At 38.7% G+C, this 15,917-nt stretch overlaps 1 protein-coding gene across 2 annotated transcripts in view; it reads left to right on the top strand.

Annotated features, from left to right (window-relative positions):
- The window catches only part of LOC145690439 (uncharacterized), a 185,998-nt gene that overhangs the window by 148,263 nt on the left and 21,818 nt on the right, over positions 1-15,917 (top strand). Inside the window, exon 1 of one of the 2 annotated variants that reach the window (XM_081765316.1) lies at positions 11,302-11,803. The exons of the other annotated variant lie outside the window; for it this stretch is intronic. The gene's annotated coding sequence lies outside the window, so the exon portion shown is untranslated. Of the gene's footprint in view, positions 1-11,301; positions 11,804-15,917 lie in introns of those variants that run through there. 2 annotated transcript variants of the gene reach the window in all.

Genomic DNA, 15,917 nt, shown 5'->3' with positions numbered 1-15,917 from the left:
GTCTACCGAGTAGTTTTTACCAGATTTTTTTTCAGATTTCTGCGTTAAAACAGGGGGGATCCAGAGGGTCAAAAAGTTGAAAAAAGGGATATTTTTACCCAAAAATCCAGTTTTTCCTCATTTTCCCGCCTTAAATACATGATGGAGACAAGTGAATGGTACCGCCTGAAAGGCAGTTGTATTCTGAAGAGAATGATGTGCGACACATGGCCCTAGGGTAATTAGGGAAGTGTCAGGGAATTTTTATCAAAATATACTTCTGTATAGAGGAATTTTGGACATTTTCGGTACTATTTTTGTGCTGGCTTATTTTTGCACCTAGAAGATTGAAATTGCGCACAAACATTCAGTTCACCGAGTAGTATTTACCACATTTTTTCTTCAGATTTCTGCGTTAAAATAGGGGGATCCAGGAGGGCTTAACGTTGAAAAAGGGAAATTTTTATCAAAAAATCCCTTTCACGGGATTTTCCAGCCTTAGATACATAATGGGGACAAGTGAATGGTACCGCCTGAAAGGCAGTTCTATTCTGAAGAGAATGATGGGCGAAACATGACCTTAGGGTAATTAGGGATGTGTCAGGGAATGTTTAAAAATTTCCCTCTGTATACGAGAATATGGGACATTGTCGGTATATTTTTTTTTTTTTTTGGCGGCCTTACTTTTGGACCTGGAAAATTGGAATTGTGCATAAACATTCAGCCCACCGAGTAGTATTTACCAGATTTTTCAGATATCTGCGTTAAAACAGGGGGGGGGTCCAGGGGGGCTAAAATTTGAAAAAGATATTTAGACCCAAAAAATCCCGTTTTCCTCATTTTCCCGCCTTAGATACATAATGGAGACACGTGAGTCATACCGCCTGAAAGGCAGTTCTATTTTGAAAGGGATGATGGGCGAAACATGACCCTAGGGTAATTAGGGATGTCTCAGGAAATTTTTTACTTGAGATCATGGTGTTTTACGGTAATTTGGGGCATGGTGGGAATTCCTGATAAAATTTCTCCCGCCCTTGGTATTCAGGATAGAAACTTGAAATTTGGCACACACATTCAGTATACCAAGTACTATTTATCAGATTTTTTAAGATGGCTACGTTCACACAGGGTCGCTCCAGGGGGGCCCAAAATGCGAGAAAAAAATTCCCTCCGAAATTTTCCCTTTGACATAATTTTCCCGCTCTTGGTATATGGTATGAGCATGCAAGTGGTATCGTTTGAAAGCCAGCTCCATTCTGAAGAGAATGAGGTATGAACCATGATCCTAGGATAAATAGTAACGATGCAGTAGCTGCTTGACTGAAAGTCTAAAAAATAGCCCCAAAACCCCGGATCTCTTAAGGGTCAATTAACTAATTTAAAACTCCGTTCTCGTTCATAGTAACCAGTGGCGTAACTAATGGGCCACAGTGCTAACGAAGGGGACACTAGGGAAAGGAGGCCCCTGCCCAATCCGTAACTTTGTTTGTGGAAAAATCAATAAGACAATAAAAGAGTCAAAAATACATGTATGTTGTTATTAACTCGAAAACGTAATCTCGTCCATAGTTTATGTATTCAATTATGTGATGTGCAGTCGATAACATATAAAGAGCATGGAGCTGATTCTTCTACGGTATGGAAACCGTATTACACATGAAGTTGTTTGACGCGAGTACTGGTGATAAATAATGGTCCCTTGAGCACAGCGGTGATGTCAGAAAACGGGCCCGAAACCACATAAATTTTGTTCTCAAGTTTCGTGCTTTTGTCCCTTCTATTCACCAATGAAATACGTATATAGTTCTTGGACGTGGGAGGTGGCAATGGAAAGGTCGTGGTCCCTTGAGCACAGCGGTGATGTCACAAATCGAGCCTGGGGCCTGATATCGCTACCCGAAAGTATAGGTTGGGTTGAATTGATTTTGAGTTTTACGTCCCGTTCAGCAGCGAGGCTATATGAGACGTGGACCTATTGATTAACGTGGAATCCGAACCACATGAGCTCCCGCCGGGAATCGAACCCGGGTCTTCCACGCCAAAGGCGCGTACGCTAACCGCTTAGCTACGAAGGAGCTCTCCCGAAAGTATAGGGTCGTATCTCTTCTATTCACCAATGAAGCATGGAGTTTTTGGACGTGGGTTGTTGCATTTGAAAGAGTCGATTTCCCTCAGCACACCGGTGATGTTGTAGATCTGGCCCGGGGCTCGAAGACCAGGGAAAAGGGCTCCAAAGGATGTTCATGCCATATTCTTCTTGCTTTTTGACCAGTTTCCTTATTATTCTGCCTGAATTTTATTCAACCGAACATTACAAGACAATACCGTGACAGGCCGGTAGCCAGCCAAAAAATGTAAGGGGACCCGGCTGAAGTTAGGGGGGCCCGGTCCAACCATATTATAGTTCACCGTATTATAGTTCACTTGTAGGCCTACCGTGAAAATTTTAGAGGGGCCAGCAAGAATTTAGGGTGGTGGTTTCTAGATCCCCCTGGATACGGGCCTGTACTGTGATGCTGCATGTCAGTAAGTAACAGCGCAATATATCTGATATCGAATAGAAGGGACTTGAGCCCAAATATTTGGGCACCGAATTCTTGGATTTCGGGCATGGGATCGATTTCTAACATTACCGCTGTGCTCAGGACACCCGATTCTTTCCAGCGGTTTCCAACTCCATGTCTAATACGGTTTCCTTATTGTAGGAGGATTTTCATGGAATATTGGGCATGTTCTTATCCAAGAGTAACAAAGAAATTATAAACAGGGCATTGCGACAAATTCTTTTTTATCGTTTATATAAAATACACGGGAAATAGTGAACCCGAATGGAAATGCATCACTTCTTTCTTGCAAGTGTTTATTTTTTGACTCTTAAAAATATTTTTATACTTGTTTTCAAAACTCGAACTTTTTAAACTTCGAGTCGATAAAGCAAGATGGAGTTAGCAAGATGGAGGATCTACATCGGTATACCTAACAATAGTGCACGAGTATTGACGGGGACCTTTGCGAATATTGCGGGGGGTAGGCGGCACGAGATCTTAGTAAACTAATAGTAACATTAAAAATAATATAATTTGAATTATATTTATGCGTGTGTTATGTGTAATAATTCATCCTAGGGAATGTATGGATTACACAGATCATATAGATCTTTAATACGAAGGGGCTCCCAAAGCAAACAGGTCAGGGAAAGATAGAATTAATAATTGTCGTAACTTGGAACTCGATTAACGATGAGCCTTCTGGTATTTTCTTACGACTTCATTTCATTAGCTTATAAAGGATAATCCCACCCTTTCCAATCCCTAAGAAATAACTTTTTAAAAATAAAATAACGCTTTCTTTTGATTAAGTCCCTACATCAATTGTTTTCACTACCATCTAAAACATCTGGGAGGTAAAACTCGAACTTGTTCTTGGGGGGGCGGTGGCTCAGTGGTAGAGCGTTCACCTCCAGTACTTGGGGTCCCTGGTTCGATCCCAGCTCGCGCCGTGTGGACTTTGTGGTGGACAAACACTGCGCTCGTGGGTTTTCTCGGGGTTCTCCCGTTTCCTCCCACTTTCTTTTTTCCACCATTTCACTCATCTCTCATTATCACCGTCTCCTTTAGCCTAACCGGCATAACTGTGGGACGTTAAACTTGAAGATTTCATTTCATTTCGAACTTGTTCTTTTTTAAAGGTAGAATTGAAAAGCGTTAAGAAATAAACTCCATTGTAGTTAAATAAACATTATTCGGAGTATTCTAATTCAGTTTCAGTATAATTCCGCTTGATTTGCGAACCATTGCTAATAGAACGTACAGTAGAGAAAAAGCTGGATAATTGCGACGCTAAAACTGTAGTAAGGATTATGTTCCATATGCGGTACTCTGAGCATGGAACTGTTTCTTTTGGCAAATTTGGTTTTCTTTAAAATCTGGAAGTGATGGAATCGAGAAAAAGTACATGATTAACACAAAATCGAAAGAAAAAAATCCGGATATCAGAAACGTAAAGAAGCAGAGAATAATGCACTTGTCGCAGCTGAAAATAATCCAAAGCAGCGAAAAGTGCTTTTTCTATGAACTTCTCAAGCGGTAAAGGTAAGTTTTATATTTTTTATATCTTTCATTCATTTATTTGAATTTGAGGAATGTCAGCGACAAAGCAATTTACTTCAACATAAATAAAAAGGCAAAGACTTTACCACGGCTAGTGTCTGATTAATCCGCGTGGAGGCCTCCAAGCTACTCGAAAAATCATTATTTTGCAGACTGTACAAAATAATGAAAGCGAGATAAGAGTTGGTTATAGATACGCATACACAACTTCACATTTCATGGGGGCGGAGGGTTAGCTATCCAAGTCTCCAGCTAAGGGTTCATTCCCAAAAGGCAGTCCAGACTCCATACCAACTCGCTATTCATCAAGGCCCTTAAGCATCATTCTCTGGGTGGGCCCTTTTACTCCCAGTCCGCCTTTGTCCATCAACATGATATTGATCTCTGAACAATGCAATGAACATACGTATTTAGTAATATTATAAGGGATAATTTACATTTATGCACTAATAATTATAACAAATATGCTTTGATCAGTGGTGACGTTTTTAGGGGGATATCGGACTCAAGCAAACCGAAATAATTTCATTATTATTTTTTCGCATTATACATACAACACAAATGCTTCTTACTAGTTCTCAAGTCCCCAAAACAAGATGCTAAATACGCCACTGGTTTTGATAACATTTAAATCGAAATTGTGAGTAGAAATACTTTTTAAGAAGTTCAAACCCGAATTATCACAGCAATAAGAACACGTAAAATGTTAATAAGTATAGTCGTTGTAGTGGGCTGCCAATCCACACTATTTTCCCCCGTTTTGTCTTTTTGTATTATTTTTCGCAACAAAATTGATATTTTTATTACTTCTTTCTAAATCCAAATTTTTGTTGAAGACTTTTTGTTTTCTGTTAGTCAGAGCAAAGGATTTATTACCTTCCTTTCTGCAGTTCGCTTATCTTCCCTCGCGTTGACCTCAAAATTAAACTCTCTGGTCATTAAAGAACTTCTTCCGTCAACAAATGAAATATCTATGTTTCACAACCAAATGTCTACTATATGTAATCTTAGTATTAGTGATATTAGTTTTAATATTATTAGTGTTAGAATCTTGTTAAGGGAAAACCGGTATAATCTGTTTGTTTTAAAAAATCTTTTCATTTTCGTTTTTAGAAGTCAGATGAAGTATATTTTTCTTTTCTCAAACTACGGATGGTATGCATATTTTAAAAGAGTGTGTTCTTTTTATAAATTATATGAATGGTGACCCATGCTACAAGTATGTAAATTCTTATTGTGTTCAATAGCTATAATGATACTATGTATGATTATTGTATATTTCGATGTAGAAAGCTTCTACAGAGCTTTCGGGGCAATACACCCAAATTCACGGAATTCGATCTTCAACCACAGATACGCATGCGCATAAACAGAACCCTTCGTCCTGATTCCAGGTCTGCCCAGGCATCCTTGGGTGAGCGACGTGTTCCAATCACCGTCTTTTCCTTCCAAGCAGAGGAACCTGTCTCAGGCGGACTTTGGCTCTACTGCCGTGCACAAACTATCAACTTCCTTTATAGGTTTGTTACAATTATTTGGTTTCTCCCCGATAAACTTTTCGACTTTCCATGCATGACCAATAGGGTGGAGTGAAAAAAACTTTTTTTCACCAAGCAAAACGCCTGGGGTCGAAAAAGTTGCGTAGTGACCTGGTGACAACGGGTGTAAAATATTTCCTTGATCGGTTGATTTCTTCAGGTTGCGCATGTGCACTAAAGTTTGGCGAAAATGAGGAAAATTTGAAAAAATAGGATATTTTAATTTATTTTTTATTTATTTTTTTGTCACCAAGCAAAACGCCTGGGGTCCAAAACGTTGCGCAGTGGCCTGGTGACAACAGGTGTAAAATATTTCCTTGATCGGTTGGTATCTTCAGGTTGCGCATGCGCACTGAAGTTTGGCGAAAATGAGGAAAATTTGAAAAAATGTAATATTTTAATTTCTTTTCTTTTCTTTTTTTGTCACCAAGCAAAACGCCTGGGGTCCAAAAAGTTGCGTAGTGGCCTGGTAACAACGGGTGTAAAATATTTCCTTGATCGTTTAATATCTTCAGGTTGCGCATGTGCACTAAAGTTTGGCGAAAAGGAAGAAAATTTGAAAAAAATGGGATATTTTAATTTATTTTTTTATTTTTTTGTCACCAAGCAAAACGCCTGGGGTCCAAAAAGTTGCGCAGTGGCCTGGTGACAACGGGTGTAAAATATTTCCTTGATCGGTTGATATCTTCAGGTTGCGCATGCGGCATCGTCAGGTTCAGGAAGACTCCGGTCCAAGGTCCCAATTTGACACGTAAGCTGACTATTCGGATTCCAACGATGGCATCGATTGCGCGCAGTCTGCTAGTGCTGAGACAACTGACCAATCAGTAACCTTCGATACCCGGAAATCCACAAAGCAGTCGCCCAGTACCAGTCTCAAACTCCCCACGTTTGCCCAGGTGTTAGAAAGATATGGGATTGCTGACAGGCCTGCCGCAGCGATTGCTTCTGCTATTCTGCACGACACAGCCCATCCGTCAGCTGAGAGTACGGTCAACGACAGAAGCAAAGTAGGGGAGAGCGAGAGAAGATGAGGGAGGGTTTACAAGATCCGCCCCTCCAGCTCCAACCACTGCAGGTACTCTACTTCGACGGGAGAAAGGACAAAACGATGTCTGTTGAAATGATGGCTGGTGGAAAATTACATCGCAGGGAGATTGTGGAGGAACACGTGTCCCTAATCAGTGAACCAGGGTCTACATACTTCGGACACGTTACTCCAAAATTCGGATCTGCTATAGCAATTACGAATGCAATCCTGGAATACGCAACCGTCGTGAACATGGAGTTGTCGGGACTGCAGGCGATCGGCAGCGACGGTACTGCTGTCAACACAGGAAAGCAAAATGGGGTTATTCATTGCCTGGAAGTTCAGCTGGGCAAGCCATTGCAGTGGATAGTCTGTTAACTCCACTTCAATGAGCTTACCCTACGTCATCTAATCGAGTATCTAGAGAGTCCTACGAGTAGCCCACGAGGGTATACGGGACCACTCGCAAAGAACCTTCATATTTGCGAGAACCTTCCTGTCCTGGAGTTCCAGCCTATCCAAGGCAGTTTTCCCGACGTCGTCCCAGACCTCAGCACCGACCAGCAGTATCTACTCGACATCTGTCGGGCTGTCGCAACCGGGCAATTCCCGCAAGGGCTGGGAGGAAGAAGTCCTGGCATGTTGTCCCATTCACAATGGTTGACTACTGTAAATCGAATCTTGCGGCTGTATGTGGCGAGTGAAATCCCATCTGAAAACCTATTCATTCTGTCCACGTTCGTGGTCTGCGTGTACGCTCCAATGTGGTTCAATATCAAGCGCCATTGGAAGATCACGGATGCACCAAAGAATCTATGGCATTCCATGCAGTTGTCGCAGTACCTCGATCCGGAACTGAAGAAGGTCGTTTACGACACCATGCAGAGAAACGCCTTCGCCGCATATCCCGAAAACCTCCTACTGGCGATGCTGCATGACGAGAGACCTCATATTCGTACTTCGGCCAAGAAACGAATACTGAAGGCAAGAGAGGCTCCTCCTGGTCCTGGCGGCTCGATTCGAACCTTCGAAGTTCCGCCGTTGAACTTCAGCGCCAAGGATTACACAGACATCATCTTTTGGCAAGACCTCGCTGTCACCAAACCACCACTCGTTATTGGACTGCCAGAAGATAGCCTGGATCAAGATCAACTTCAAAATCTGTGGTGGAAGGATCTACCGTGCCATACGCAAGCCGTCGAACGATGCATTCGTGTGGTGACAGAAGCTGCAACTCAAGTCTGTGGACAGGACAGGCGCGATGGTTTTTCATCCGGGCACGTCTTCCGAATCGGCTCGCGATGCCGAAGTTTGAAACTAAGAAAGACTTTGGCCCCTGTTAATCATTAATTAATTAATGAATAATTAACTAATTGCTTCTTAACTTACTCTTACAAACAATACATGAATGTTGCTAACAGAACTTCAGTGCACGAATTGGGCTTAATGGCATAATAGAATTTATTGGTAAAGCAAAAAAGGATGTTACTTCAGTGCGCATGCGCAACCTGAAAATATCAACCGATCAAGGAAATATTTTACACCCGTTGTCAACTTTTTGGACCCCAGGCGTTTTGCTTGGTGACAAAAAAATAAAAAAAATAAATTAAAATATCCTATTTTTTCAAATTTTCCTCATTTTCGCCAAACTTCAGTGCGCATGCGCAACCTGAAGATATCAACCGATCAAGGAAATATTTTACACCCGTTGTCAACAGGCCACTACGCAACTTTTTGGACCCCAGGCGTTTTGCTTGGTGACAAAAAAAATAAAAGCAAATAAATTAAAATATCCTATTTTTTAAAATTTCCCCCATTTTCGCAAAACTTCAGTGCGCATGCGCAACCTGAAGATATCAACCGATCAAGATTTTACACCCGTTGACACCATGCCACTACGCAACTTTTTGGACCCCAGGCGTTTTGCTTGGTGAAAAAAAGTTTTTTTCGCTCCACCCTAATGACCAACCTTTGATCTTACGGACGGAGGGCAACGTCTGCATACGTTACACTTCTCCGTACGACACCTAAATTAATGCTGAGTACAGGGTTTTTGAAGCCTTTAGAAACTCATGTTTAGCACTTTCTCAGCACCTTGCTCCCTCGTTCTGAAGTCCTTCAAGGTCGTACTATCTGGACAGAGTCCACAATGTCTTAGGTATGACTTAGCCCAGAACTACAAGTGGTTTCTAGTAAACCTTGCCGTTTCTCCCTCTTTCTCTTGGCTAACTTGACACTCCTTTTCTGAAAGCTTGACGTCAGCCAGGGGTCTGCCCATAATTGGTGATCGGCTTAAGAAACTGACGTTAAGGTCTGCCTCCTTCGAACTGGCAATCTGCTTCTGCAAGCTTCGCTTCAACCCCGACGTAGCTCCAAACCTGCTACCAACTTAGGAAATTGACGGTCGAATTTCCGTTACTCCCCAATTTGATGTGGGTTCTGATAAACTCTACGTTAATTACCTAGCTAGCACGTAACTCACCGGTAGATCAAATAGTCACACCTATATACCTGAACCTGTACTAGGACTAACTAGTGCCCTCCCAGTCTAGTGAAGTTTCTCTTTTGTTTTGTTAGTGAGTTTTCTTTTGATACTGAGTGCGTTGATTGGGACAAGTCATCACGTAAGTTGTAACTGTCTTTTTGAACACTTTTTCTAACGCCCCAGGTTCGTGGACTTGTATTATCAATAGAACTAACAAACCGCAGGCGTACTGGAAGGAACATATTCTTTTGCTTTTCTTAATGATATCCTAAAGGTTGTTGGCTATCAAGTCTTTATCAAGAAACGTACACCTGTTTCCTTAGAAGTTTAGTCTTGGCTGAGGCCACAGCTACCCTATAAAGCTAAGATATCCAGATTGGTTGTTAGCTGAGTTCCTGTTCCAGATTGTAATTTTGTTGCTCGAGTTATAAATGGTAATTTGTAGAAACTTTGCTGACCAATTCAGGAGAATTTTGATTTGTTTTAAACTCGTTTGTTTGGGTGCCAGTCTACGCAAACGCATACCGCTGTTCCGCTATATGGTATTGTCGTACAAGCTCCCAAAGGGTTGAAGTGTTGAATGAAAGTGTCAGAGATACTTGTTAATTTGCATTTGAAATTAGCATTTCTGTAAGCGCCTTGGTAGTTTATAGTGCGAAATATTTTACTGTGGCGTAAGGAAAACACAAACTGAATATTTATCGATATTCGTGATGTAGCAATTAGGAAACGCGTATATTTTTTTTTTTTTTAAAAATCTTTAGTTTACATAATGGTTGGATAAATTTCTAGTTTACGCGCATACTCACCGTTGCTAACGCACCTGCCTAGAAACGCACCCCCGCGCAAGTTCACTAGTTCATTCTATTCTGAACATAGTGTTGTCCACGAGGCGAGAAATTTCTCGTCTGTCTTGATTATAATCTCGAAAAAGACACGAGAAGTACCTTTTTAACTTCGAGACGAGAGGGAAGAAAAACAACAATTATCGTCTTATTTTTGAGACGAGAAATTTCTCGAGTCCCGTGGGCAACAAATTGACCCAAATCTTTGATTTCAAACACTGTTTTAGGGGCCGCGGTGGCTCAGTGGTAGAGCGTTCACCTCTGGTGCTTGGGGCCCGGGTTCGATCCCAGTCCCCGCCAAGGAACTTTGTGGTGGACAAACAGCGTGTGCGTGGGTCTCCTCCGGGTTCTCCCGTTTCCTCCCACTTTCTTCATTCGACCATTTCATTCATTTCTCACTATCAGCGCCTCCTTTAGCCTAACCGGCATACGCGTGGGACGTAAAACTTAAAGATTTCATTTTCAAATACTGTTTTAGTGTTATATGATTCATATGTAAAAAAAAAAAAACCTACAAATTAATTGACTACATAAACTACAAAAAAACTACAAATATACTATCTCTATTAAAACTGGAACTGGTAGAATGGCAAAATATCATTAGTGAGTTGCCTTTCCTACATAAAACTAGTGGTCTTCAAAATTAACGATTGATACATTTTAACATTGTAACATTTTTTCCTGGTTTTTACAGTAAAGAGTTTGACTGACTCTCTTGTATGATAGAACAATAATTGATTATTAAAATAATAAAACATTAATTATTAAAATAATATATACTAGAAGTTAATTTCATGCTAAACACACTGGTTTTTGAATTATTCTGATATCTTTAAAAATAGCGTGGCAATTAAACTTTCCGGAAATCATATATTTTTTTTTAAAATTAAAATGAGCCCAACCACCATTTTAAAAAAGTATGGTATATAATTTTTTATGGCATGTATGGGTGCCAGGAAAAAAGTAAGGCATATATTTTTTCAGTGTTTCATGACTATCTACCTATTGGGAAATTAATCATGAAAATAATAAAAAAAAAGATGTTGCGACATTGTCTTCTGGGTGATTTGAAAGGTATTGACCCAATTTCTTTTGTAAAATTTATAATCTATGGATCCATATAGTAAAACTGCGCCGACAAAACAAGTATATTGTTTGAAAAAACATTTTGGAACATTTGGGGAGAGAGTTCTTATCTGACGGACCACCGTCCCCTCCTGTTGTTGTCATGCTTTACATACTAGTCATAAGTGTAGCGATAGTTTTTACATAATAGGGATATTTGACATTCACTTGATGGTTTCTAATAAGGGAGAACCTGGCAACATGTTGCATGTAGTCTGGTCAGGGCGTAGGAAGTGATGACACCTACAAAGGCTTAGTTTTTATTTATGTTTCACTGTGAAATGTGTTTTTATTTATTTATTTTCTGCTTAATACACTTCATAATTGCTCAACGTTGTTTCCTGCCTCGGGCATTAAATTGGCGAGAAAAAGTAGGGTAAATGTTTTGCCTGCTGATATCGTCCTAACAAGGCATGGCAGTGGGAAAAATGCCAGTTTCTCATTTATAAAACTTCTAATGTCCTCATAAGAAGAGAAAAACAGGACCTAAGCATTGGATTTGTAGCTATGTTATATTTGACATAGTATCCAAAGAACATTAGTTCTAACGATGTTATATTGACGTTCAATGACAGCAATTATTAACAAGAGACATAATGAAATGAAATGTTTCACATGCGAATAAATGTTACCATGGTGGGAAAAACGGATTGAACATTGCAGATATTAATTAGAGAGTTTAAATGAACTTCGTAAGTAGCGAAAAATATAGCATTTGGTCGTTGTAAATTAATAATATCCTTAGCGGTAGAATTCTAATGCCTCAGAGAAAAACTTCTACTTTTACTAGCGTCTTAAAATACAAATCGATGGTTGAGCGCCAAAAGGGCGTAAGTGTCGAATTTTCATGTTTTAAGTTAATGCTATGAGGACATGTATAATGGATTGAATTTTCTTGTGCCAAGACGCCTTAATGAAAATCTCTATCCTTGGAACGTTATTCGAAAAAGATATAAAGGTATAACTGAGTTATTAGCATTTGGTTCTGTGCCAGAGAGGCACATATTACTTAAGCCTCTAAATTAATAAAATTGCAGTTACTCCTTTTTGGCGCTCAACCATCGAAATAACGTCATAGAAAAAGATATGAAACATAGTAGTTACACGTGCATGTTTACAATAGTTCGTCCAACTTTTTTTTTTTTTTTTTTTTTTTTTAATAACAACTTCACTGTTTTTACTTTAAATGCCCAAATATCCTTATGACATTCTGGACTTATCATTTTCATACAAGTCTTCAAAAAATTGCGCACAGATGAATAATATGAGTGCGAACCGATGTACCATGAAAAAATGCACGAACGTGTGCTAGACTATAGTGGAGTATAGTATAGTAGAGTAGGTTAGGTTAGCCTTTTAATTGGCAAACATTGAAAAACTCCCCTAAAGATGATTGGTTGCTTTTATGTTTGAAACACGTTTTCCTGACGACGATTTCATAATTTTTAGAGGAATTTTATGTTTTAGATACAAAATACAGGATGTTTATTTCGATGCAAATTGTCCTAAATTATCATCTGTTCTAGTGAGAAAAATTAACCGTAATATTGCCAATTATAATTAAGCTATATGTGAGAGGAAGTGATTAGTAGTAGTCATTGAAGTACCTTCCTACAGGCGAAGAAACCACAAATAGAATAAACATTTGTGGAACTCGGGATGTGAAAGCTTCTACAGCACTACATTTACTGTACCTTGTTGCCGAAAATCACAATTATATAAACAAGTAATCCGCAGATCATATATATATATATGAATATTTTATGAAAGCATGAATGCTATACATCACTGAAATTGTCAATCGTGCGTGTGACGCGATAGAGTTGCTTGTAAGCAACATGGCCAAATAAACGCTTAGGTTTGTAGAGTATGTTAGTGGGATTGTTGAGTTAGGTTATTAAAGTAGGTTAGATTAGTGGAGTATATTGGGTTAGTAGGATGTTAGGTTAGGCTAGTACAGCACGTTAGGTTATTGTTTATTTGTTGCATTTAGAAGTACCTTAATGGTGGTTTCACAGTTGTGTTTGTTTCTGTAAAATTTACAATAATTTTGCAGTAGTGACAGTACAATTGAAAACATAAAATACAGCTTTTGTGCTTTGTGCACAAATAGTCTGTTGTCGGAAACTAGTACCTAATACAGTAATTTCTCATATGTAATCGCTTTTAACCGTGGTATTGCACTTGTAATGGTTTCAGACTAGTAACCCTACACTTCTTCACATAAAATGCAGGTGTGTTACAGTGTGCGGAAATGATCTTTGGCCGGAAATTCTTATCTCTATACAGTTTTTTTTTTATATGCTTTCACTCATTTTAACCGTAAAAGTACTTTTTATTTATTTTTTTTGACGAAGTATTGTGAGCCTGCATCACCACAAAATAAAGAGTAATGCAAAAAGAATTACTTTGTAACCCATATAGTCTAATAATCGTAAGCTAACAAAGGTACGAAAGTGGCTGTGAAGAGCACCCATATATTTCCCCTAAGGATTAATCAGTACGATAGTCCATTTTGCTACACTTGAGCTCTGACCGCTCTCCAGTATTTAATGAGAGGAGTAACAGTAATAGTAAAAAGTGGGAGCAAGAAATACGCAAAAATAAACAAATTACAAGATTGAGAACATATTTTGATATTTTTTGTAAGAGTCATTCCACATCAGTTCAACCAAGGCTTTTAAACTCACTATCTCAGATTTGGGTGAAATTTGGTAGAGTTAAAAGTTTTTATGCTGATTACATATATGTAAATTCTATTGCAATAGCATCAGCGGTTCAGAAGTTATTGCATTTAAAAATGAGAAGAAAATCCATTTTTAGCACTGGCCACATAATATTTCCCCGTTTTGTAAGAACACTAAAACAATCATATTTCGCTTCCTATTAATGCCAGATACATTGTTATTTTTTAAAATTCACACTGTCTTGAAGTTGTTTACCATTAAAAAATAAAAACTTTCCGTAGAGCTGATAGAAAACTTATAGTCATTTGAAAGTTAACATTTTGAGGAAAAACTAGAACGCAATTTTATAAATTTCAAACCTTTATTTCTCAATATCCCCATCATGGATTTTTAATGAATTTGTTTTGTTTGAAAGCTTATTACATTTAGTTTTACATACACAAAAATTGTGATGGGCCATCCAAGCACTAAGGAGATATCCCAGTGAGTGTTGCCAAATGATCGCGAAATTAACGTTTTCCAATAACTTCCATACGAATTCACATATCAACCTCAAAATTGGTATAAGTACTTATCGGTATCCTAAAAACACGTCTGTGAACATTACCACTCCTCCCAAGCAACCTAGTTTGTCAGGGTTGCCAACCAACTTAGGGTTTCCTGTCAGTTTATATTACCCGTAAAAAGAAATTTTGAAAAATTGGAAAAATACATTTTCTCGAAGTTGGCAACACTTATTTGTAGTGTGCAAGAATGGTCGAACATGCGTTATCATTAATTAGAATGTTTATTTATCTTTATTGATACCACTTTTTATGCTTATTTTTTGGGGAAGAATTTTCTCCAAATGCTGAGGGCGAAGGGGAACTAAAGCATCCAAATTTTCCCCCAATCTTTCCCTGCTGGACCTCCAGTGTAAACGAAATGCACACCGTTGGAAAGTTTCATCCTTTCTAAAGAGATATACACCTAATTCATGTCTCTAGGTAAATTCGGAGCGGAGCGATGAAGGTTTAAATTCAACCCTTGAACCGTTCGTCATGTAATGGTTAAGTTATTCAATTTGATAGTTTTCCACGTCTTGTAGTACACGAGTACGAGATATTTTTACACATTAACTCTGTCAGATAGTGATTTATCCCATGAAACAGTTTTCGAACTCATGCAGTAAATGAGCATTCATTATCGACATTCTTGTACTTTATAACTCCAGGCAGAAACAACTGTTATATATTTATTGCAACAGTAAGGCAGAACCTATAATTATTACTTTAGGTATCGCACCTACATTTAACAGACAAAAAGATTTTAATTCTACAATTTCTTTTCAGCAAATAGTACGTTTAAACCATTATTCACGTAACCTGATTCCACCACACGCGAAACGCAAATCTGAACTCTGAAAACGCCAAATACAACATAACCAACTATATACTCTGACTACAAGTAACTCCAAGCAAAACCTATAATTTCATGCTGTATGAACAATTTCAGTGATTGCTAGTGGAACAATTCGTTCTCAAAAATTAATCAAATGAATCAGATCACGTAATCAAGAAGTCGAATTACGTAATGAATTCCCGAAAGGACTTGCCCAGATTCATACTCCTAGATGCTTTCCTGGATACATACTATTCGAAGTCACGGTGAAATAACTACGAATATATTGAACTTTACCTATATCCATTACCCTAGCGGCTAGCACATGTCTCTTTATTTCACGTAATCTTGGATTCGATTCCAGGTCGGAGAGTACAACAAAATTAATTTCACAACCGTTCACTTTTAATCTATCATCCGTCTTATTTATTTATTTATTCAGAAAGTTTCATACAGCGCTAGGCCAGTTAACTGTAACTGTACAGCATAAAGACAAAAAGAAAATGCAACAACAAAACAGAAGAATAAAATACAGAAAAAAAGATCAACTCTTAGTCTCATCAATTGAGTTCTAAAGTTTTAGAGGTAAAAATGTTACATCCTGTTGACACTATTATAATCGTGCAGTAGCCTGTAAAACAAGGAGCACTTCACAATCGATAATCTAGGTGTCTCGTAAGTTTGCAAGTTGAGAGAGTGAGTTCGCCACTGTGGAACACGGAAGTTAGTCTGCAACAGT

The sequence above is a fragment of the Thermobia domestica genome, chromosome 7 (assembly GCF_964235325.1).
Source record: "Thermobia domestica chromosome 7, izTheDome1.hap1.1, whole genome shotgun sequence".
Classification (NCBI taxonomy): domain Eukaryota; kingdom Metazoa; phylum Arthropoda; class Insecta; order Zygentoma; family Lepismatidae; genus Thermobia; species Thermobia domestica.
The sequence above is the reverse complement of the archived record's forward strand: the minus strand, read 5'-3'. Positions and strand labels throughout refer to the sequence as shown.